This window comes from Ambystoma mexicanum, chromosome 6p (genome assembly GCF_040938575.1).
Source record: "Ambystoma mexicanum isolate Mex_15411 chromosome 6p, UKY_AmexF1_1, whole genome shotgun sequence".
NCBI lineage: Eukaryota > Metazoa > Chordata > Amphibia > Caudata > Ambystomatidae > Ambystoma > Ambystoma mexicanum.
This window is the reverse complement of record NC_090935.1, coordinates 1,213,758,857-1,213,782,666: the sequence shown is the minus strand read 5'-3', so window position 1 is coordinate 1,213,782,666 and position 23,810 is coordinate 1,213,758,857.

The window sequence follows — 23,810 nt, the reverse complement described above, 5'->3', positions numbered from 1 at the left end:
ATACACGTTTCTGGGGCATTGAACTTTGCCCTTGTATTGGATCTTTAAACTCACATCCTTTAGAGGAATGCTATTTTTTGTTGATGGCTAATGACGCGGCATAATTTTGGTTTTGGGAAAGTCATGATTCATATTCCTATAGATATCATATCCCAATGACACAAATGATGATGCTTCCTCCAATATATCAGCAGCCAACCCAGAATTTAAATGAATACAAAGTAAGTTGTTCCTGCTGTCTGTGACAAATTCAATTTGGTCTATGTCTTAAGAGGCCAGGTTCCTTAGGCGAGGGATGTTTTGGAATAGCTGAAGCACATTCTGCCTTTTAAGAGTCAAACAAAGAGCTGCTAGTCTCTGTTACTCTTGCTTTGGGGATTCATAAACAGCCTCCTGATCAGACTAAGGGCATCATCACGAGTCTGGCGATAACCCTTAAATGCGGCGGTAGCGCTATTACCGCTGCATTTAAGGGTCCGCCAGATCCCTAACATATTCAAACAAGAAGAAGAAATCATTGTGGATTACACTGCCGCTGGTGGTCTCCTGAAAATCCACCCAATGCAGGGATTCGACCTGCTCCAGGGACACTGGCAGTAGTATTCTGTTGGGGATAACTCCCAGGCATGCCAGAGCGATGCTGGAAGTTCACGGACTTGGAGGGCACAGATCTCTCCCCCAGTATACACAGAGGTATCAGTCAACGGCAAGTTCAAACTGCGGTTTATGACAGCCAAAACCAACAGCGATCGATACAAGAACTCTGAAAAATTCCAGCATGTCACACAGTAAATGGCGCACAGGCCAGTTTTGTCTTGAAAACATGTCACTACTCCATCACCACTTGGGCCTTTCTCCAAAAACCTTATTGCTCTGTGGGTTTTGCCGTCAGGATCATAATAACCTATACGGGCGCATATACATGTTATTCTACTGGCTCTTACATGTCAGGTGGCCAAAATCTAACTTACTACATTGTTGCAGAGTAGTGGGCCTACCATTGGTTCTCGCCCGTTGCTACCCACCCCTAGAGTGCTAAACTGTGATTGGCTAGAAATTACGTCACCAGGCCTGGGACCCAAAATGGTTCTCAGCTTACTGCGCACCTTCTCAAGGTGATGTGAACATTATGTGTCTGTATTGTATATTGTAACTTGTATGAACCACCTTTGCCTATGAGACCATGTCCCGCTCATTGCAACACTTTGTTGCGCATTTGTTGCACACTTGTTGCAGCTAGCGTCTGGCTGCCTGAGATCGTCTCCCCTTTCTCACCACCGATCACTGTCTATTGTCTGTTTCAGCTGTATCATATGTTTAGAGACTGCAAAATTCAGCTCTTTGCTTCTCGTGTGCCACCTGTGTGTTCCCCAGGAATGTCCTATACTGCAGGATGGTCTCAACAGATGGACGTTTTCTTGGGCTTTGCAAGCCAGCGTCAGGTCAGGTATATCCAAAGATACTGACATTTTCAAACAAGAAGAAGAAATCATTGTGGATTACACTGCCGCTGGTGGTCTCCTGAAAATCCACCCAATTCAGGGTTTTGACTTGCTCCAGGGGCACTGGCAGTAGTATTCTGTTGAGGATAACTCCTAGGCATGCCAGAGCGATGCTGGAAGTTTACGGACTTGGAGGGCACAGATCTCTCCCAGAGTATACACAGAGGTATCAGTCAACAGCAAGTTCAAACTGCGGTTTATGACAGCCAAAACCAACAGGTATCGATACAAGAACTCTGGAAAATTCCAGATTATGAGGATTTATTCCATTTTGGTGCAGCTGGTCCCTTTGTCATCTGGGGATTGGAATGTCTTTGTATCTCTCGACCTTGGTTGTGGGGTCTGTCTCATGCGCCTGGCTCCAAGTGCAGCCTGAATCAGCTTAGCTCGTCTCCTGCTCCATGATTTGAGGCCTGCTGTAATTTTCCTTAACCTTATGATGTGGCTTCTACATTGTCCACATTATACTACATTCTCTATGAGTTAGCTATACGTGATTTGTTCAGGTTCCATATGTTCTCCTGCATATCCTTGTGACTATTGACTTTAAGCATCAGCAAGCTCGCTCAGGATCTCTTGTGCCTTGCAGTTTCTGCGTTACTGCAGCTGGCTAATGGAAAAAATAATAAAAGCAATGACAGTATGTATATGTATCTATCCTAGAACTGTACGAGCGTGTTCTTCATGTATTAGAGTGTGTGTTTGTGTCGCGCAGTGCGGATTGCACATGTGCTTCACATCTAACGCTGCTATGTTGTGGTGTCTCTAATGATGTCAGCAACGTGGCTTCTTGGTGCTTAGCCCAGGCTGTCCATATAGGTGTCTCTGACCATGGCCTGCGGCTCTTCACTCATGCATGGATAGATTTGTAAAGTACTTGTTCTGTATGGCTGACTGAGAGGGTACCTTACAGTGTATTTGTCGATCATTGGTGCATTTGGAATTTCTCCGAAATAGACTGGGTGGTTGCAGTGTTTTCTGGCCTTTCGTCTTGTCATGAACTTGATGGGCGTGGGGGGTCCCAGGATCATGACTCCCTCTTCAGTTCCTGGAATACCGCCAGTGGTATTCCAGCAACACCACTTGCTGTTTTTCTTTTTATTCTTTTCTATAGCACCGAAACCCTGTGGGCGTCGGGGTGCTAAACAACAACACGCAGGCATCAAAAGCATGGGACAACAAGGGAGGGTGGAGGATGAGATTTTTTTCAAATAGAATGGTCTTCAGTTGTTTGTGAAAAGGACAGAGAGCTTCTTCTTGTCAGAGTGCCACGGAGAGTGCATTCCAGGCTGTAACAGCAAGGAAGGTGAAAGGTCTTCCATTACCTTGAACGCGCTTAGGCTTGGGACATATCAGTAACTGGTGTGTTCTCTGAAGATGGTAGTTCGCCCGTTTCTCTTTCAAGTAGGAGGGGGCTTTGTGGTAGACACACTTATGTCCCAGGGTTAGAGTCTTAAAGAGTACTCACAAGCTTACCAGTAGCCATTGGAGACTTTTCCTTTGTTGAGAGATGTGTTCCCCGCAGCCCTCGTATTTAATGATGCGGATAGCCTCGTTCTGGATTTTCTGGATCTTAGAGATATTACCTTTAGTTGCACCCCCTAAGAGCGCATTACAATAGTCAGGTCGAGAAAGGATAGTTGCCCTGGCTAAGGTTTCACCGTTTTTTCTGAGATGACCGGCTTAACTTGTCTGAGCAGGTTCAGATGATAGTACATGGTTTTCATTAAGTTGTTTACTATTGAGTCAGAGCTCAATGAAGAGTCTAGGTAAGTGCTCAGAGTTTTAACTTTGCTGGGCATCGAGATGGAGCAGCAATCAATTTCGAAGTGGGCATAGCGAGGATCCAGTTTGGATCTGACTAGTTTTGGGCCACAAAGTTGGAGCTCGGTCTTGGAGTTATTAAGACACATCTGGTGGATAGTCATCCACTGCTTAATCTCAAGAAAGATGTTTTCAAGTTTGGCTGAGTCAGAATCGTAGTGATTGCACAAGGTAAGCAGCAGTTGAGTGTTATCGGCGTAGTTGGAGAATAGAATGTTAGCCTCCTCTACTTTATCACAGAGTGGTTTAATATATATGTTAAAAAGGGCTGGGGACAGACAAGCTCCCTGGGGAACTCAACAATGGTTGGCAACAGGGTCTGAAACGTGGCCACCGAGTGCACTGCAGAGGCCCTAGCGGATAGGAAAGAGTGGAACTATGATAAGGCTTGGTGGGAGCACTGCCGGCCCTTTGGAGTGTGGTAAGAAGGATGTCATGATCTAATAAATCAAACGCTGCAGATAAGTCCAACAGCATTAACAGACCACACTGGTACTTTTCAACCATGTCCAGCATGTTAGTTTGAAAGTCCAACAGCGCACTTTCTGTGCTGTGATGGGCCTAAAAACAGATTGTCTCGGATGAAGAATGGAATGTTGATCAAAAAAGTCTTGAAAATGGCTGGTGGCAATTTTGTCAACCGTTCTCAGCAGAAGAAAAGAGTTGGTGAAGGGTCTGAGGTTGGAGGGATCTTGTAGACTGAGCCCAGCCTTTTTTACCAGTGGTGTAACAGTTACTTTTTTAATGTAGTCAGGAACAATATGATGCCTAAACGAGGAGTTGACAAAGCGGGTCAGGAAAGGTATGAAATAAATAAGTGTTCTGAATAATTTTAGAGGGTATGACATCCCCGGGGCAGGAGGTCGGGTGCATGTTGGCTTTAAAGGAAAAGGCTAGCTGTTCCACTACTCGGTCCTGTTTTTCCGGCATGATGTGGGGCTGATAAATGCAAGTTGGGATTATTTTGGGTTCAGTTTGGGCATAGGATTTGATTTTCTCCTGTGCAATTGTGATTTTATCAGAGTGGGCACATTGTACCTTGGAGCAATTTTCTGTGGTAGGTATCAAGGTCTGAGCTTGGTGCTTTGGCCTTTCTAAGGTTTTCAAAATTTTGAAAAGTTGCTTGGGGCAATTTTTGGCTTTCACTATTTCCTCATCTAGGAAATGTTGCTTAGGGTCATTGACAGCAGCTTCATATGATTTGGTCAGGATCTTCCAAATTACTTTACGGTAATCTGATTTGGTTTTAGACCATACACCTTCAGCTTGCCTTTTCTTCTTCTTAAATTTCTCGAGTGTAGGTGTTCCTTCTCTCACTGTAATTGTTTTCATGGGTGTGAGCCTGTCAAGCATGCATGCAGCTGGTAATGGGTTGCCAAAGTGTTAGTGTAGTTGTCGTCTGTGGTATCTTTGAATAGCTGCAGGATCCATACCGTGAGATCGGAAGGAGTGATTTTTTATTAAAGTTCCTACGTTCTTTAATAATTTAGGTTGCTTTTTTAGGGGCTGCATGGGGTAGATATGAAATTCAAAGAAGGAAGGGTTTCTGATTGGTCTTAAAACTATAAGGTCCTTCGTTATATGGAACACTACAATTGGTTGGCACACTTGTACCATGTCTGGAACATTCGGTTTATTTAGCAGCACGCAAGTCCAGACCCAGGTGCAAGGAGATGGGCCTGATTCTACCTCCGCACCCAATTAGCCCAGCATCTCTCATCACCCAAGCCTTCTGCCATGAAGATTACCTTTGAACTTGGCCTTGCAAAGTATCCTTGTCTCTGGGAATACATGGGAGTGCAGGCACTCACTATTGTGTTCTAGGACTCCAAGTTCGACTCTATTTTCATCCTTGGTTCAAGTGACAGCAGAGCATGATTTGGTCCAGTTTGCAGGTTTTAAATGTCTTAAATTAATACAACTTGACACTCTTGGTGTTCTTTGTTTGCACCTTAAAAAGGGATGATTAATTCTTCACACGTTCACTCCTTTCCATAATAGATAGCCGACCTTGGCTGCTTCAGTCTTCACTCCAAGCCAGACAACCTCGCTGTGCAGCTTCATGATTCAGCTTATTCTTGCTGCAACACAATTCTCCCTTTTCTCTTGGTGGGTCCTAGCTTGCTAAAATTCATGATACCGATGTCCAGCTTCTATACAGTGGCAGATTCGCCTTTATTCTATTCACTACATATAGCCAGCTTCTATGATGACTTAGTCTACCTTGCGTTTCAGCATCTGTAGAATTATTGGAAGGTTGATTGTCTGCAACACTTGGTGCACGTGTAATCTTTTTCATATTTGAAGAGTACACTCGATTCCTTACTTCGTCATTAGTTTCTGTAGGATCCATACATCCTCTTCAGCCAATATTTTGAGACATCGGTCATACTCTCTTATGACGTCACAGACTTCTTTCCTTGCTCTTTTTGTATTCCTTCAGGGAGTTCCTCCCGCAGATTGTCTTCTCTTCAGGGATACATTTGATAGGGTTGTCTCAATAGGTATCTTCTTTCGAATATATGCTACGGTATTGGCACAACTGCTGGTGTCAAACACTGCATGATCTCAGGCTTCCAACATATAGGAGTTAAGGAGCGGGATTTCCTGCACAGGCATGCAGCTGCTCTTCTACATTACCATAAGATCACAGTAACTGATGTTTTTTTCTAGGTTGATTGCTTCAGGGTCTAAGGTATATCCACGCTACCTATTCAAATCTCTGAGGACTAGCGTGGCGCTGCCTGGTTTATTAAGGGGTTGTAAGATTTGCATAAACTCTTCATTGCAGTTAGGCATGTTGTCTGTAGGGCGATACACAAGGAGAATGTTAATGCAGAAGGAGTGAGTGGGGGTACATTTAAGATGGATAATCTCTCACCCTGGGCATGTGATTGGGGTTTCATAGAGGTGTACTTCTCCCCTAGCTATGATTGCCACCCCCCTCCTTTAGCGGTTTCCCGATTTTGTGAAAAGAAAACATAATTATCCGGTACGGCAAGAACTATGGTAGGAGCGTTAAAGTCCTGCAGCCAGGTTTCAGTGAGGCATACTACATTCAATTTCTGTTCTAGTATGTAGTCATGCACATCGATGGCATGAGTATTCAATGATCTTGTGTTGAGGAGTGATGCCTGGAGAACTTGATTATCCAGGGTCTTAGTCCAAACATGGGTGCTATTTGAGGTTGTTTCATAGTTAATAAAATGTGTTTGTAAATTTTCTTCGTGAGGTTTAATAATCAGCAGAGTGTCTGACCTTGCTGAGAAAGCATGGTCTGGAGGCGAGTCTGAAACCTGGTCAAATCAGTCCGTTCACATGTGAGAGGACTGGGATTCAATGTAAGAGTCCCATTTTCCGAAATTGGGGGCAGATGGCAAGGGTGTCCTGGGCAATGAGCTATAGGAATAACAGTCAATAGCCGCCTTGATGTCAATGGGTGTTAAATCGGTCAGATGTCACTGTACTTAAATTTGTGGTATCGATTGAGGACACCGGATTAACTGCTATAAGATTTGCTTCTCTGTGTTCATTTAGATATTTTTGCACAATGGCCTCCTGTGAGGGCTTCTGGGCTTCCAGGAGTAGTGAAATCTGGACAAGTGCCAAAAGAGAGATTTTTTTTATCTTGGGAGGGGGTGGAAAGTACCAGCGGCGTATTGGCAGAGTAGCTCAGTCAGTGGTAAGGAGGATCAGGAGCACTGAGACAGCTAGAATTAGCCATTACCTATTTGTGCAGAAGGTCACAGTGAGGAAAATAATACAGTATGTTCCGGCAAGCGGTACTGCTCGTAACAGCGCGGACCGGCGAAGACCAGCTTGACGCAGAAGCACCGGCGCTGGAGCGCCTGATGTTTCAATATATGCGCTGTGGACGCTGGGAAAGGTAGTTTCTGGTCAGCCTGAAAACTATCAATTCGGTAGGCATGCACAAGGCAGGAATGAATGACAGTGCTTTTCTCTCTGCGGTAAACAAGGTCACAATGTGAAAAGTGTGTGTCAGTCTGTCAGAAGTCGTATGCACAAAAGTCAAACAATTTAAAGTTGGCACATCTTATCAATGCAAGTATGCTTTTCAAGGAATGTAATCTTTGGGGGGGGACAACAAACGACCTAGCCCCTGGACCTCTCCCAAAGAGGAATGGCACAATGGGCCTCATTACAAGTCCGGCGGTAGCCATGCCAGTAAAACCGCAATGCTGCCGACGGACTTGTGAATTTTTCCAGCGCCTGGCTTCACGGAAACACTGGGGGATTATGACTCCGGTGTTCCTGGAAGTCAGGCACCGGAAAATCGTTAATCCCCATTCGCATTTGAGTCCCATAGGACTTAATGGGAATGGGGATGACGGAAGCACCGGCACTGTTAAGAACGGTGCCGGTGCTTCGTGAAAGTCTGCAGGTGGCTGCCGTCCCGCCTGCCAGGTCAGACCTGGTGGGCGGGACGGCAGCCGTCTGCAGACTCCGAGTGTGCCGGTCCAGTAACAACAGTGCCGATAGGCTTACCGGCACCGTTGTTAATGGACCGGCACACTCCTAATGAGGCCCAATGTGATGATGGGGCAGACACTATGACGCATCACGCAGTCAGGCCCTGGTACTTTCTGACTTGCCATGTGCTGACAAAGTCTGTTGGACAGCACACGGTGTGGAGTGTGGTTCCATGTTCTTTCCGATTTTGATGGCTTGGCTTGGCATCTGTGGTAGTACCAGTTGAGGCACCTGGTGACACTAACCTATTTGGAATCGGTAGGTGCTCATTTATCTATCTACCACGATAGGCACGTTGCACTTCTGAAACCTAGAGGTCAAGCAATGCTATTGTCCGCTGTCCGTAAACTCTTGTTGTACCACCTGCCCATGGTTTGTCCGTTGAGCCACACAGACCCAAGATCAGTTGGAAAGGTAATTGCATCACAGAATGGTTTTGCTAGGCAAATTAAACCAATGTATAAGTAACGCGACTGAACATGAGTTAGATCCGGAAAAAGGATGCTGGGCCCATGAAGGAGCATTACATGTGATAACCCCTGAGTGTCCCTTTTAGGTGTCTGCCATCTTGACGGCAGATGGAAGCAAGTGTAATCTTCTAAGTGGTGCACATCCACTATTAATTTGACCCTCTAACATTAAATAATAATGTCCTGTTTGCAGCCTACTTTCAACCCAAGCCAAGCTGTTGTTTTTTCTTGCATGTGAGCCTAATTATGGTTGCTTGTACGTATGCTATTGTTTGTGGATGAGGACTGGGGGTGGAGGTGCAGGGCCTGGCCATGGGGCCTCCCCAACTACCACCACAATACCTTGGAACTCGGAGGACGGTAAAACCCAGAGTTTTTGGCAAATAGTGACAGTTTTACTGTTACCTCCCAACACATAATGGGGCCTTTAGTATTCAAACCAGTGGCAAACTCAAACCATTCAGAGTTTGGGCTGCAAGAATCGACAGAAGAAGCCAATTACCCGAGCAGGCGCACAAACAACAAATCATCACTGAACTCCAGCAGGTACGTATAACTCACCACTCCGGCGGACAGTGGCCGCTGGCATGGCTGCCAGCACACATCAGAATACAGCAAGCACTATGACAAAATGTGGTCGTGCTGTTCACATAACTCTCTGCCTACACACACCATACTACACCCCAACACCTCTGATATCAGAACGCAGTGCAGATCTGTGACAAATTTGGGCACACTGGACACATAGCAGGGTTAACTGCGTACATACACACGGGGATCCAAGGAAACAGGCTGCTGGACTCAGACCACTTCAATAGCAGCATCATAACAAGATGCAACGTGTGGCTGTCACACTGTGACATGCTGTGCAGGTAAAAGAGTTGCATGGAAAATAGTTGCACAGGGCCCCTTGCAGACCAATGACTTAAGGGTACTGTAACAAAATGTAAAGTTTATAAACAGTAGAAATAACAATGTTTTGGTGCAAACTCTCACATCCTACCATTACCAATTCAGCCGTGAAACTGAAAGTATAAACACTCACTTCCTGCCACTGCATATCCAACCTTTGCACTCACATTAGATATTAGGCAGGTTACATCAATACCACAGTTCAAGTGAGAGTTAAGGTTGGATTTGTAGTTACAGATTGTAACTACCATAAAGAAAATCTTCTTCACTTTTAACACCCTTAAAAAGCTTAAAGATCATGTTTCTGTACCTCATTTTCCCAACTAAGGTACAAGTTACAATGTCTAAATTACCCGTTAGCACCCCTCTCGTACGCTTACCTCTACTTCAGCTGATTTGCTGGTAGTTCCCTCCTATCTTCGCAAACGTATTGGAGGCCGAGCCTTTTCAATTGCGGCGGCCCAAATGTGGAACAGTCTTCTGCCTATGATCAAGGCTATATCGAACCATCTAGCCTTCAGAAAATCCTTGAAGACTCTGCTATTCTAACTTCTTTGGGGTCAAGTGGATGTTTCGGCTCCTCTCTACTTCAGCGCCAAGATGCCTCTGGTGACTGTGCGCTCTTAAAAGGTCAAATAACATAACATACCAATGTATCTCGCTCTGCCTCTTTTGGATTTCACAAACAGTGTCTAGCTAGGGCAGCCCAAACATCTGGCTAAATGTCTGCACAGAGCCTGGCTATTGGGGAAAGCAAACACCCACGCGCTTATTGAACCAGCTTTGCAGGTTCTTCCTTGGCTGCCAGGGGCGGATTCAAAGTTTCATGCATGGCACATATAGCCAGTTACGGAACAGGCCCCGTATTTATGCAGCAGAAATTAAACAAGTACTCTTCCTCTTGTGATCTGTGCTCTGGTGTTCTCGTCTCTATTTCATTTCGTCATTTGTATAGCGCCTTTCACCCTTGGTATGGTCCCAACGCGCTGTCGGCGGAACGTCCTCGGAGGGACCAAAGTCCAAGTATGGGAAATCGGGAGGTGCTATAATGCATGTGTGCATTATGGCCATTACAGTTATGACGGGGTGGGCAGGTCTCTGCTAGTCACCCATGTCTAAATGGCATGTCAATGCGTGGAATGAAGTGCACCAGAGAAGTAAACCCGAGAGGGTGTGCACAAGGTTAGTCGATTATGTGGTGGCTACAGTTCGAATTTTTGTCGTGAAAGGTAGCTGCATTCTTTTGACAGGGGCGTTGTGCAAAGTGTTTTTCGAGTTATATGTGAAAGCAGATGTGTGCAGCAGTGAGGCCGTGTATCGCGGACAGTGGAGTAACTTTGCTGAAAAAGTTGGGGGGGGGCATGACATCTGAAGAAAAAGTGCCCCAGCCTAATGAATGGGGACACAATGGTGTGCCATGAAAAATGAGGGGGACAAACATCCCTGCCCCCCCCCTAAAATTACGCCCATGATCCCAGAAACTAGATTGAGGAGAACTGGAGACTGGTTGTTTTTCATAACTCTCCCCATTTTATGGAACTCTCTCCCGTTTGCGGGGCGTTCTCTCATAACTAAGAAAAAAGACTGCTTGCAGATCATGAAGGCCTTACCTTATTTTGACAGAAACCATTGGTTTCCAATATACGCCCATCAAGGGCGTGATTCTATTTTTATGTGCATGTATATGCAGAATTAAATGGGATATTTGATTCAATTTAAGGTGTGCACAGAAATGTTTAATGTCCTAATAGCATGGCCTTCTGTTCTCCTTTGTAGGTATTAGAAGCACTTTTGATGTTGGTATTTTCACTAGTGCTGCTTCCACCTTTCACTGGGTGAGGACTGGCTGGGGTTTGCACTGGACCATATTGCTCCCTTGACATTTCAGCTGCTGTGTTTGTTTCAACTGTTTTGCCTGCAGACGTGCCAAATGCCCGAGCTAGTGGCATTGACTTGTTACGCTTTTAAATATGAAATAAAGCAGACCTCTTTTAAAAGACGTGCTCTGCAATGGCCAGAGCCACCTTAACTAAAAGGATCCAACTGTTTGAGAAATGTGTGTGTACATAATATCGGGGGTTTGAGGGAAGGCGCTTTCCGGTCAAGCTCTAAAACTATTGCAGAAAAAGGGAGGAAGGTGCCTAGTGTCGTGTAATGTGTAGTGGGCATAGCTAAAAGGGACACTCTTTATGATTCAGGTATTAGCTACTTGGGGGGCAATGCTATTTATAATGTGTAGTGTAACATTAATTCTCGTAAAAGTGTAGTATTTGTTATGATGAGTAATGCATTAGCTTCTATGAACGTTAGATTTTATGAATTTTTGGATGCATTTTTTTTTGTTCGCATTTTATGTGTTTGCGGTTATTTGGTGAGCAAATCTACACTAATAATAAAATAAATAGATGTTCTCCCAAAGAAAAGGAATAAAGCAGATTTATTTTTGTAATGTCCTTGGAGGGTGTTGTGAGTCTTTACATGTTCTGTGTGGGCTGCTTGTCACTTGTGCTGCCCGTCTTGTTGTTGGGTGAGTTCCTGCTTTAATGCATTTCATTCTGGCTTAACTTCCTGGAGAGGTAAACATGGTTTCACAATCACTCACAGTATTTTAGGGGGAGGGGAGAAGAGTCCCTACCGGGTTTGCCTCAAAACATAGAACACAGAATGTACCTTTAGCAGTGGTCGCCAGGAATCAAATGTAGGAGGGGCACAGAGGGGGCCAAAGACAAAAGTAGGGGGGGGGCACAGACAAAAGTAGGGGGAGAACATGGTCTTAGGTGGGGGGGCACAAAGGGAGGGGGCACAGGGTTTCACACGCCCCCCCCCCCTAGCGACGCCACTGACCTTAGTGGAAGTTGGACACAGCATGTTTGGCTTCGCAGCTATCTAGGAATGTTGCCTTCATGTTGGCTGGCAAGGCATTCCTCAACCTCCCAAACACGAATAGGATCATCACTGAACCAGGAGATGCACGAGTGTGTGATTGTCACGTTCTCTGTGCTGGGTGCCTTTCCTCGCTGGCAACAGAGCCTTGCTGATCTGCTTGAGCAGTGAAGGACGGCAGAGACACTTAGCATCTCCTTACTTCTGGTCTGGAGAGAAACCTCACGTCTGCGGAGGAAAGGCGATATGCCTCCATCTATCCACCCTGTGTACCTTTGTCACTGCGGAGGCAGACACTCCCATATCCTCTATGCCGGCCATCACTCGCCAGCCACAGACAGGGCAAATACGTGTAGATGTCAGGTCACGATGAACAAAGTGAGAAATGCGACCCCACCCATATGTATTCCTCGATCTTATGAAACATACTGTGACTTGAATGGCTTGGTATTTTCCAGGTCTGCATTGTAGCCAAACAAAATCTCTGTTGTGCCAGCTCGTCTGTCTCTGTTCGAGAATGCAGATTATGCAGCACGAATGAAAACGGAATTCAAACGCTACGTAAAGAGGCTGATGAGAGGTTTCCGGCGTCATTGACAGCAGCTCTCTTTACTGCTTGAGTTCTATAATGTTTGGCTGACCACATGTGCAGACCAGTCTGGGCAGCGGCGCTTTAATGTAATTTGTCATTTGTATAGCGCATTTTCCCATCCAGTATTGTCTCAAAGCGCTGTAGGTGAACGCCCTCGGGGGAACCAAAGTCCAAGGTGTGGGTAAATGATCATAGGAGTTTAGAATGCGTCACTGCATTTTGCCAAAGAGGAGGTGGGTAGGGTGGCCAAGTCCCTACTAGCTACCCATGTGGAGCTGGAACTCTCTCCTCCCCTCCTGCACGCCCCTCCACCCTTTCCCCTCCGTTTTATGTGTTTAGCACTTGCACAATCCAAATCGCCCCAAGGCCTTGTCAGATTGTCTTTGTTTGTGTTCGCCTCCTTCACCCCCCCTCCTACCTCTCCCCTTCTTACTATACTATAGCACTTGCACGTTCCAAACGTATTAAGACCTTTTAAGAACGTTTTGTTTTTATTTTACACTCCTTCCTCTTCCCTGCTCCCCCCTTGCCTTGATTCGCCAGAATTCTTGCTCTATAGTGCGCAAGCGCAATACAAATAAACAATAAATAAATAAATAACAACACTTTTTGCGCTTAAAGGTATTTTTGGAAGTGGTGTGGTGGCACAGAACAGAATCACTGTGGCCGCCACACATTCCTCCTTTCCCGTCAAAAACCACCCGATTTTACACGAGCATGTTCCTTTCATGCTGGCTTAAGACCAAGGATTCCTCTGGGATCAGCCTGTTTTTAGTGTCTGCTGAAAGCAGGCAGATTCCATAGGAATCTATTATAAACGGCTCCTGCAACTGTCCATTTCAGGAGGCATTTACACTTGTTGGAGTACAAAGTGGGAAAAAAAGTACATTGAGGCTATTTTTAGGCCTGTTTGAGCACTTCTGTTGCACTTTTCTGGGCAAATGTGGAAAACTGCACGGAGAGGACTGAATTGCACAAAAGTGCAAATGTAGGCAGTCTCCTTAATAATAAGGCAATATAAAAGCAACAAAATAGCCACCTACATAACAACAGGAGACCACTGAGGCGTCAGCAGCGCACTTAATCGCCCCACAGCAGGTGCCACAGTTGACTGCAGCCACACTTATGGACGAGAAGCAATCAGCACACTGGGCTGCCCGAAGCAAGTGCAGTAATATCCTTAGGGGGGGGGGAGTGGCCCAAAGGGTGTTAAGGTGCAGGCTGCCACCCCAGCATCTGAGTAGCCAGCAGCACTGGGGTAACAGGGGCCCCGCCAGCACATGTCCTGGAGGGCCCCCCACTTGCAGAAAAATTCCCTTAAATTATTTCTGCAACAGAAATAATTTCTTTATGAAGTCAGAGTGACTTCAAAAAGAAACGATGGGCCTCATTACAGGTTTGGCGGCAACCGTGCCATTGCTACCAGCAGGTTGCCGCCAGACCCGTAATGATTTACCGGCACCCGACTTCCCGGTAACACCGGGGGATTACAACCCCGGTGGTCTGGGAAGTCAGGCGCCGGCAAATGGTAAGTCCCCATTTCCATAAAGTCCTATCAGACTCTATGGGAATGGGGACCATAGAAGCACCGGCACCGTTAATAACGGTGCCGGTGCTTCCGTGAAAACTATGCGGGTGGGTGCCATTCTGCCCGGCAGGACGGCAACCGCCCGCAGAGCTGTAATATGCCGGCCCGGAAACAACAGTGCCGGTGAGCTTACCAGCACCGTTGTTTACAGTCCGGCATAGTTGTAATGAGGCCCAATTTCTTTTTTAAGTGTTAGGGCTCCCCTCAACCCCATGATGTGTGCGTTTGTGAGTGTATGTTGAAAGGGTTCACACTTAAATGTATAGGTGGCTGCCTGTGCGAGTGCATGGTGAAAGGGTGCACACTTTAATATACAGGTGGCTGCCTGGGTTTGCCTGTATGGTGAAAGGGTGCACACTTAAATGTATAGCTGGCTGCCTGTGTGAGTGTATGGTGAAAGGGTGCACACTTAAATGTATGGGTGGGTGCCTGGGTGTGTGTGCCTATATGGTGAAAGGGTGCACACGTAATTTTATGGGTGGCTGGCTGGGTGTGCCTGTATGGTGAAAGGATGCACACTTAAATGTATGGATGGCTGCCTGGGTGTCCCAGTATGGTGAAAGAATGCACACTTAAATGTATGGATGGCTGGGTGTGCGTGTGTGTATATGGTGAATGGTGTGTGTGCTTGCGTTCAGGGGCGCAACAAAACCTACATTTCGGGGGCTAACCCTTCAAATGTTGGGAGGGGTGCCAACTTCATGGGCGGTGGGGGAGGGGCAAACTTATTTGTTTGGGTCATCTAATTTCTTTATGCATTTTTATGAGACTATTCTAGTGCAGCTTCAATGTTACAAGCAGTTAACTCTCTCCTTTAAGGTTTAAAGCACCCACTTATGGACTGCTGTGAGAATGAGTGGTCTCCTGTTCCCTCTCTGCCCTTCCAATCACTCCCCTGGCATGCAAGTATTAAACCCACATCACGATTTCAATTGCCTAAAAAATTTGGCATTTGAATGCAGGTACTAACAGTGAATTGCTTTATGTTAGTAATTGGTGGGTTCTTGTTAACAGAGAAACCCAGGTGCCGTTTAACATCTGTGTCCTTTTCTGTCTGGCAACTGCTCTGAAGGTCATCCAGGACTGGTCAACATAGCCCAACATTTCGGGGGGCAGCGGGGGGCGGGGTGCTGAATCCCAGTCAACTCAATGGTGTTGCACCAATACTTGTGTTTAATGCCTGAATTACTTATTGGTAATCTTCATTACTCCTAGCCCTATTATTCCTCGTCCCAGTGTGTATGAGACAGTACTTGTGTATAAGGCACTCTGCCTCATACACAAGTACTGGGATGAGGTAGAGGTACATGGAAGTAATGCTTGATTTAGCTACCTGTAATCTTCATTACTCCGAGTCCCACTCTTCCTCATCCCAGTACTTACCTATGAGGCAAGGAGCTTCAACCGTAAGCTCTGGGGCAAGGAAGAGGGACGTGGAGGTAATTCTGGGCCAAGGAGCTGATTTTGGAGGTTGGGGTGTGTGGGAGAGGGGATGTGTGGGGGGGTAGGATTATACGACAAATTATAATGGCTGTCCATGTCCAGGCTAAGCAGGCATGATATGTAGTATTAGTGGCTAGAGAGGCATTTTGGTGCAGCCAGTCTAGTCATTCCTCAGTTTGGTATGACTTTTTTTTAATGGGGCATTTATGATAAAGCAGTCCTGCCTAGTGAATTACCTGGCTAGACTGCCATTTGGGTGCTGCCAGTCAGCCGTTTCTTACTGCAGCATTGTATATTTTTCTGGGCATCTGTGATCAAATGATGTGATATAAGTCATTTATATCGCACCTGCACACAAGTGTTTCTAGGCGCGACAAGACAAGGGATGGAAGATAGAGGGAGGACAAGACAAACGATCTTACTAGCCCTTGTGTCATTCAGATCGTGCAAATGCGATAACGAGAAGCGCAAGGGGAAAGGGACGGGGAAGTGCAAGGGAGAGGGGTGGGGATAAACAGGGCAGCAAGGCTCTGAGTAAGTGCTGTCAGGGCAGCACAGCTCTGGGTAGTGCAAGGAGAACAAGGGACTGTAGGGTTTTAGTTACAGCCCCTAAGTGCCTGGTAGGACCAGAGGCAGTGCAAGGGTGACTGATCAAGAAAGAGTCTCGACTCAGTGAGACTCTGAAGGTAGCCAAGCAACCAGTCAGTACAGCAGACAGGTAGGTCAGGTAGGCCATCAGGGGAGGGAGAGAGAGAAAGCAGAGGAGAATAGGAACGTTTTGAGCTGCTTCCAGAACTTCAGGTGGTCTGCTAACGCTTGAGAGGGGCAGGGAGGCTATTACAGAGGGAGGCACCTGTAGAGGAGAGAGATCTACCCCCCCACTCTCTTCCTGGAGAAGCGTCTAACCCTTAGAGAGTTTTAGGTAGCTGAGCGAAGGGCTTGAGAAGGAAGATATTTTGGAAGAGCGCGTTGGATGTAGTGCGGGCCCCGGGCCTAGAAAGCCTTGTGGACAATGGAAAGGGTCTTGGACTTGATACATGCAGCAACTGGGAGCCAGTGGAGAGATTTCAGGGCTGGAGAGATACGATCCCTGTGCTTGAGACCAATGATAAGTCTTGCAGTCCTTTTCTGGATTAGTTGCAGGGGCTGAATAGTAGAGGAAGGCAGATTGAGAAAGAGGCTGTTGCAGTAGTCCAGCCTAGAGAGAACCAGGGCTTTGCAGACAGTGAGCCTCTGGGGGAAAGTGAGAAAGGGAAGAGTCCCTTTGAGGAGGAGCAGCTGGTAGTGGGACTTCTTGGCAACGTCTGAGATGTGAGGAGAGAAAAAGAGTGGAGTCAAAGATGACACCGGTGTTGTTTGCCTCACAGGAAGGCGAAGGAAGAGGGCCCAAGGCGAGCGGCCAGAGTGAGAGAGGGAGAGCAAGGGTAGGAGTCCAAATGAGAAGGATCTCCATCTTACTGACATTAAGGCAGAGCTATTTGGAGGCACACCAATCCTGAATCACGTATAGACAGTTGGGAAGAGAGATGAGAGGAGTCTGAGGGGAGCCTGAAGGAAAGCGGAGTGTCTCTAACTGAAAGTTAGAGGAGATTGTAGAGATCAGGTGGGTCAAAGGGGCCACATAGAGGTTGAAAAACCAGAGTTAGAGGATGGAGCGGGGAGAAAGGGACCAAGTTGGACCTGGGAGGGGCAGTCCAAGACGAAGGAGGTCAGCCACTCAAGGGCCTGATCCGTGATGCCCAGGTTCTCATGGAGTCGATTGATCAGGATTGATCGGGATGGCATGGTTGACCATGTCGAAAGCACAGGAAAGATCAAGAAGGATGAGGACAGAAGGAATGCTGGAATCAAAGTTAGAGAGCAGAACTTCACAGGTGTTCAGGACAGCAGTTTCCGTGTCTCTGGCACTGAAGCCAGACTGGTGGTTATGGAGACAACCAACAGATTCCGTGTGGAGTAAGCTGGGAGATGGCCAGCTTTTTCAACAGTTTGCCCAGGAAAGGGGTGATGGAGATTGGGCGATAATTTGCTGGGCAGGCAGGATCGGCAGAAAGCTTCTTTAGGAGTGGGTGCATAAGGGAGTGCTTAACGGGAGAGGGGAAAGAGTGATTACAGAAATCGGTCAAGGCTGGAGCGAGGGTGTCAATATGGTTCTTGATGGTTCTGGTGGAGCAGGAGAGCACCTGTTTGGATGACACTTTCATAGATCGGACTTGTCTAGAAACCTCGTCAGGTGTTGTCAGAGAGAAAGAGGATAAAGGAGGAAGAGAGGTAGAGATGGCTATAGGGGGGCCAAGAGAGGAAGAGGGAGAGGAAGAGGAGATGGAGGACAGGATGTCCTGAGTTTTAGCGTAGAAGTGAGATGACAGAGCCATACAGAGGGCCTGAGAGGGAACAGGAGATGTAAAGACCGCAACAGGATTGACCAGTTCTTTTCAGATTTTAAAGAGTTTGGCCGTGTTGTTAGAGGCCACAGAGACACAGGCTTGAATGTGTGTTCTATTCTTCATGAGTGTTATTGCTTCGACTGCCATTTTGGTACAACCAGTCTAGATATGTCTAAATGTGGCCTGGCAAGCTTTACTATATTGTTATTACATGTCGACACTGGTCTACCTTGTGCAGCCAGTTGGACATGTTTTCATTGTGGCATGGCATTTTTAATAGCAAAGCTTTAATGTTCCTGTGCTCTGTTGGTGACTTACATCTATTGGATTGGTGTTACCCTACAAAACAATTGCAAACACTCTGGCTTTTTAGCCAATTTTTCTCAGACAGTGTGCTGTATGTTATATTAAAACACATATGTATGATCTTTCTCCTAGTGCAGTGTGCGGCATATCCGTTCAGCAGCACCTTTGTGTGTATTGCACAAGTGTGATAATCTAGGCTGGCTCAGAGTGTGGCGCGACCCTTGATTTGTTGCTGAGTTGAGAGGGCCCCCTCAGCATGGCTCGCAGGGGGGCCCCCCACATCTTGTGTGACGCCACTGGCCAGCTGGTACTTTCCACCGACCAGCTGACCCCGAAAGCCTTTCATTCCAAATTGAGAGGCAGAAAAGTTGTGTGGTCCCCTAAATAGGCCAAAATATTCGTGGTCCTGAAGCAAAACTGTCAAATTGTCGATTTCGCTGCACAAGCGAAATGGCAAAGTGTATGCTTTCCCCCTAGAATTCACCCTTTTTCCCCATACAGCAAAATTCAGCCATTTTCCCCACGCCTTTCCTTCAATGGCAGCCACACACTGAACCGTTTCTCAGTCCTTTTTTGATGTGCTAAAAGCATGGCAGAGAAATTAGAGTTTTACTGCAAGTAAATGAGATTTTGGATTTAGTACCAAATGTTCCATGCAGAGACCTTAGAGTGGGACTTGGCCCGAGCAATGCAGGGAACAGGAAAGTGAATAAATAGCAACAATCTGCCTACGGAACATTTTATAGGTCGGATAAAAATACTAGAGGCGAAGGAGAGTCTTGTGCAGCAAATTCAGGGGAATCCTCTCAAATAGATTTTGTGTAGGTGCCTTCTCGGATTAGCACTACAAAAGGTGCTTCAACAAGTGCCATAAACTCTCAGCAAAGGCTAAGTCACACTTACATAAGCAATGTGTGGCATAGAAAAGTGTGCCTGGGGTTAATCCACTCCAGTAAACAAGAAGTGATTAAGCACAAGGAGGATTCCAACTAACCGATTGATGCACTCTACAAGTGATCTCACTCCTAAATGCAGATAAACCACAAGAAAATTAGAGGCTGGAGTATAAAGTAGCTTCACTTCTAAAAGCTAGTCAGACACGTTTCCCCTGCTTCACCTAGCAGTCGGGCAGAGCTTCATGCAAGGCCTCGTCTTGGCAGCCCTGGAAGTCACATCTTATGTCATTGCTGGCTTCCCTAATGTTGTTGGGACCCTCAGCCACAGCCATTTACAGATTTGGGGTGGGTCAGGGGAGCAGGTAGGTTGCCGCAATGTAGAACATTAAATTCGTCCGCATTTGGTGTCCTGTGATATTTCTCAACGCTTTTCGGGATAAAAAGAAACTCTTCATCAGGAGAACAGGAACCTCCCTTCACGAATTATCTATAAAAACCGTAAAAAAATACTCTTAACTGATCTAATCATAACAACCTCATTCAGCAAAAGCCAAACCTGCTAACCTTGACTCAATACGGGCCATATACAAACTGCTAACTTGCGACACTTATGGATGCCCAGACAGCTCAAATCGACTCTGCAATTCTATTCCAGATGAACAAAGAATATACCAACTAAGGAACTTAATGCATAGATATCCAATAATACAATCCATATTACTTCACACAATCAACCCAACTCCCACCTTCAATGTAAATCATTCCGGTCACTCAAAGGATAAATCCGACACAGAAACAAAAAAAGAGGAATTCTAATCAGTTCCAATTTAATATCAATGTATAGACCTAGCGCAATCAAACAATGTTTTTAAACACGACAGGTCGAATAGACTCTAGCCATTGAAGGACTGTGCCAATACAGGACAAGTCTGCTAGGTATGCTTGCAGCACCCCAGTTTCACAAATCCATGTGTCAACCAGAAACCAAACAATAGAACATACATGTATGCATTCCAACTATGAAAATACATGAATGGCTTCCTGTAAGCACCCCATGATCGCAGGATGTACACATGTGTTGGCGAGTCAAACCCTGTGAGTGAAAGTACACATCCTGCTTGCTCCACAAGCGTACTGATGAACATCAGAATTACTGACAAAAATCGACTGTCAGCACAGTGACCATGGATGTGCATTGGGTGACAGCACAGGTGCCCGAATGCACATGGACCACTATAAATATATGCGTAGCCCTGTGTACAGAAGCACGGCATAATCCATGTAATCAACCACTCTGACTTCCAGGGAACTTGGGATACCCCCAGCAACCCTGGCTGATGATACCGCTATGTGAAAGTGAGACAGCAAGTCAACCAAACTACAGGGCAGCACATATCAGAACCAGGCATGTCTTTACAGGACGGGGGAGGGTAGAGTAGGAGGATAATGACCAAGATGATGGGGTAGACTGACATAGGGCAGCAGGACGCAAAGGGAACAGGGCTCCTGGGATTGTGCAAAGAGGTGCAATGATAAACAATATCTGCCATTAACATCACCTTTCAGAAAATACAATTACTTTACCCACTTCCATGCAACACCCTGTTCCCTAACACCAACTGATGTTTCATCCATCCTTCAAGGAATCTCCTCAACACACAATAGTCAATAGCCCACCGCAGTCCAAGGAATCTCCTCAACCCACAATAGTCGATGGCCCACCGCAGTCCAAGGAATCACCACAACCCACAATAGTCAATGGCCCACCGCAGTCCAAGGAATCACCTCAACCCACAATAGTCAATGGCCCACCGCAGTCCAAGGAATCCCCTCAACCCACAATAGTCACTGGTCCACACCCGCACACGTTCATTGTCCCTTTTTGCCTGCAAGGAACTCTGTGTGGGCAGGGTTTGTGCTCACAGGCACTGGCACTGTGGGTGTGTCAACCTTCTAGGACGCTCTTGAAACTGATGTGCAAAGGGCTGGAATGTGGAAGAAGAAGGGACAGCAGACGTTGGAATGATATCCTGACAGAAAGGGGATGCTACTGGCTCGCCAGAAACCCAGTAAAGGGGGCATGAGGTTGGGTGTGACTGATGCTGGTGTCAAGTGTGTGACTTAAGTAGAGGTTGCTCCAGGGAACACTGTGCGTGCAATTTACAGTTCTGTGCACAGCATTCAAGAGCCCAGAATTTAGTCCGGTTCTGTGCACAGCATTCAAGAGCCCAGAATTTAGTCCGGAAGCTTTCTGCTGGATTAGTCTGGCGTCCACCCATGCCTCAAGATACAAAGCTTTTAGCATCAGCCCTTGCCTGGCCATGGGCAGCCTCTGCCAGCAGTAGCCTCCTTTCCTCCTTCGTGTGGTGTAGGATCAACAGAACATACATGCGAGTCATAGTCTAGAGGCTCAAAAGCTTTATTGATTTTATCAGGAATGGTATGGATATTGTTTATAGGTTCTAGGGGAATGCAGCTAAAAATAAGAAGAATTACTAGTGCAATGGTGTATGGAAGGGTCAAATCAAAGTGTTTCCAGTGCCTAACTATGGGAATAATAATCTATGGGAATGCTAATCTTCCTTGGTTGCAAGTCATAGCAGTCTTCAGCCATCACAGCTTCTGAAAATAAGAGAGGGCTGAGGTGTAAAAAGACGAGGGAACTCTCTACAACTGAACTGAGATTTCCCCCTGAGGATGGGTCAAAATAAACAATGTCAGGAGGGCCAAAATGATAAAGTGTCTGGGTTCTTCCTAAGTGCTACACAGTCTTCGGGGTATAGCACCCAGTGCACTTCTTGACAATCCCCAGTCCTAGGGATTTTGCACCCTATTCACTTCTTGTTAAGCTCCTAGCAGGGAGGACTTCAGATCCAGATTTTACCATCATTGGCCTAAAAGGAGAGAGTTCTTCCTTGTTCCCTTGAGGCCAGCAGTCAGCAGCAACAACCTCTGCTCACTGCCGGCTGGAGCTGAGCTGAAGAAGACCCAGGCCATTGGACCACCATTTGCCTAGCTTTGTCCCAGAATGGCCATTATGGATGCAAGCTGCTCCCTGATTGGTCCTTCAAGCCCATGTGATTGATTAATGGATGGTAGAAACGTGTTTTATCAACCTTTCCCTTGGAAAAAAGAGAGCTCCTTATTGTTCCCTTTAAGTCAACAGCTAGCAGCAACAACCCCTGCTCGCCCGCTGCTGGAGGTGAGTGCAAGAAAATCCCTGCATTTGGGACAATGTGTTGCATTGCCTTTTTCCCCTGAGTGGCCCTTTTATAAGCAGACAGCTCCCTGATTGGTCCTCTCTGCGGTTACCAATCCAATAAAGCCCTGTCCAGAGGCATGCACAGTAAAGGGCAGGTTCTGTTTGGCCCTGTAAGGCCTGAGCCCCTCGATGGACTTCCTTCACCTTGACCAACACAGCTACACTGAACTGTATAATAAATTACAATCTCCAAAAATGTCATTCTGGTTCTTTATACGCATTACGGACTGATTTATTTGCTTCAGGTTACACGTCCCAGATATAGGTCTATGGCACTATAATACCTGGTGCAGCTAAATAATATATTCTAACCTTAAATCTTCTTGTCCATTTCACGGATATTTGTGTATGTTTGTGTGCATTTAAAAATAACACCAGGCCCTAGGGTTCTGTATTGTTGCTGGTGTATTTAATCTGTATCTGATGTGCATTTAAACAAATAAAGCTGACCCGTAGGACCTGCCTTATATAACTGGCATGGTTACTCTGCAATCTATCTCAGGAACAACCATCTGTCAACAGGGACATTTTATCAGCACAATACCTTTAAGAACTGTAATTACTTAAACTTCCCACACACACATACCTTAAAAACGGCTGTAACAATATAACAACCCCTTATGCTATTGGGGCCACACACATAAGAAATTGTGCACTTGCAATCTCATATTAATAATCACACACATCGCAGGCAAATGGTCCTAAAATCCGTTTTCAGTGAATTTTCTGAAACCCCTCTACATGCTAGACTATGCTGGGACACAACCATCCCGCCACACACAAAAAGGCAAACTGGTCATTAAAACATACACTAATGGAACCATTATGTTCCAGGAGAAATATCCACTCGACCCTAGGTTCACTTGATGGCAGACTACCCATAGTAATCAGATTGATTACTCAAGGATAAGAAGAACCTCCAACCGACCCTTAACCTTGAAAGCGCCTTACCCCTAACCAAATCAGAAAATCAGCAATGCCAGTAACCCAGGAAAACCCCCAGAACTCTGCTCGAAGGAGGATTGTACATGACCTCGGTGCAGCTAGTAAGGTTCGAATCCCACAAAATGTCAGGGCAGCTTTACCTACAATACTGGACCCTACTCCAGCTATCAGACTACACCCCCATAAACTCACTATCTCTCCCCTACCCAAGAAATCAGAAATCACATCACTAAAAACAGGCGCAGCTAAGAGTTGGTTCAGCTATCAAAAATGCAAACAATGTCTGGCAATGCATAGATGAGTTCAATG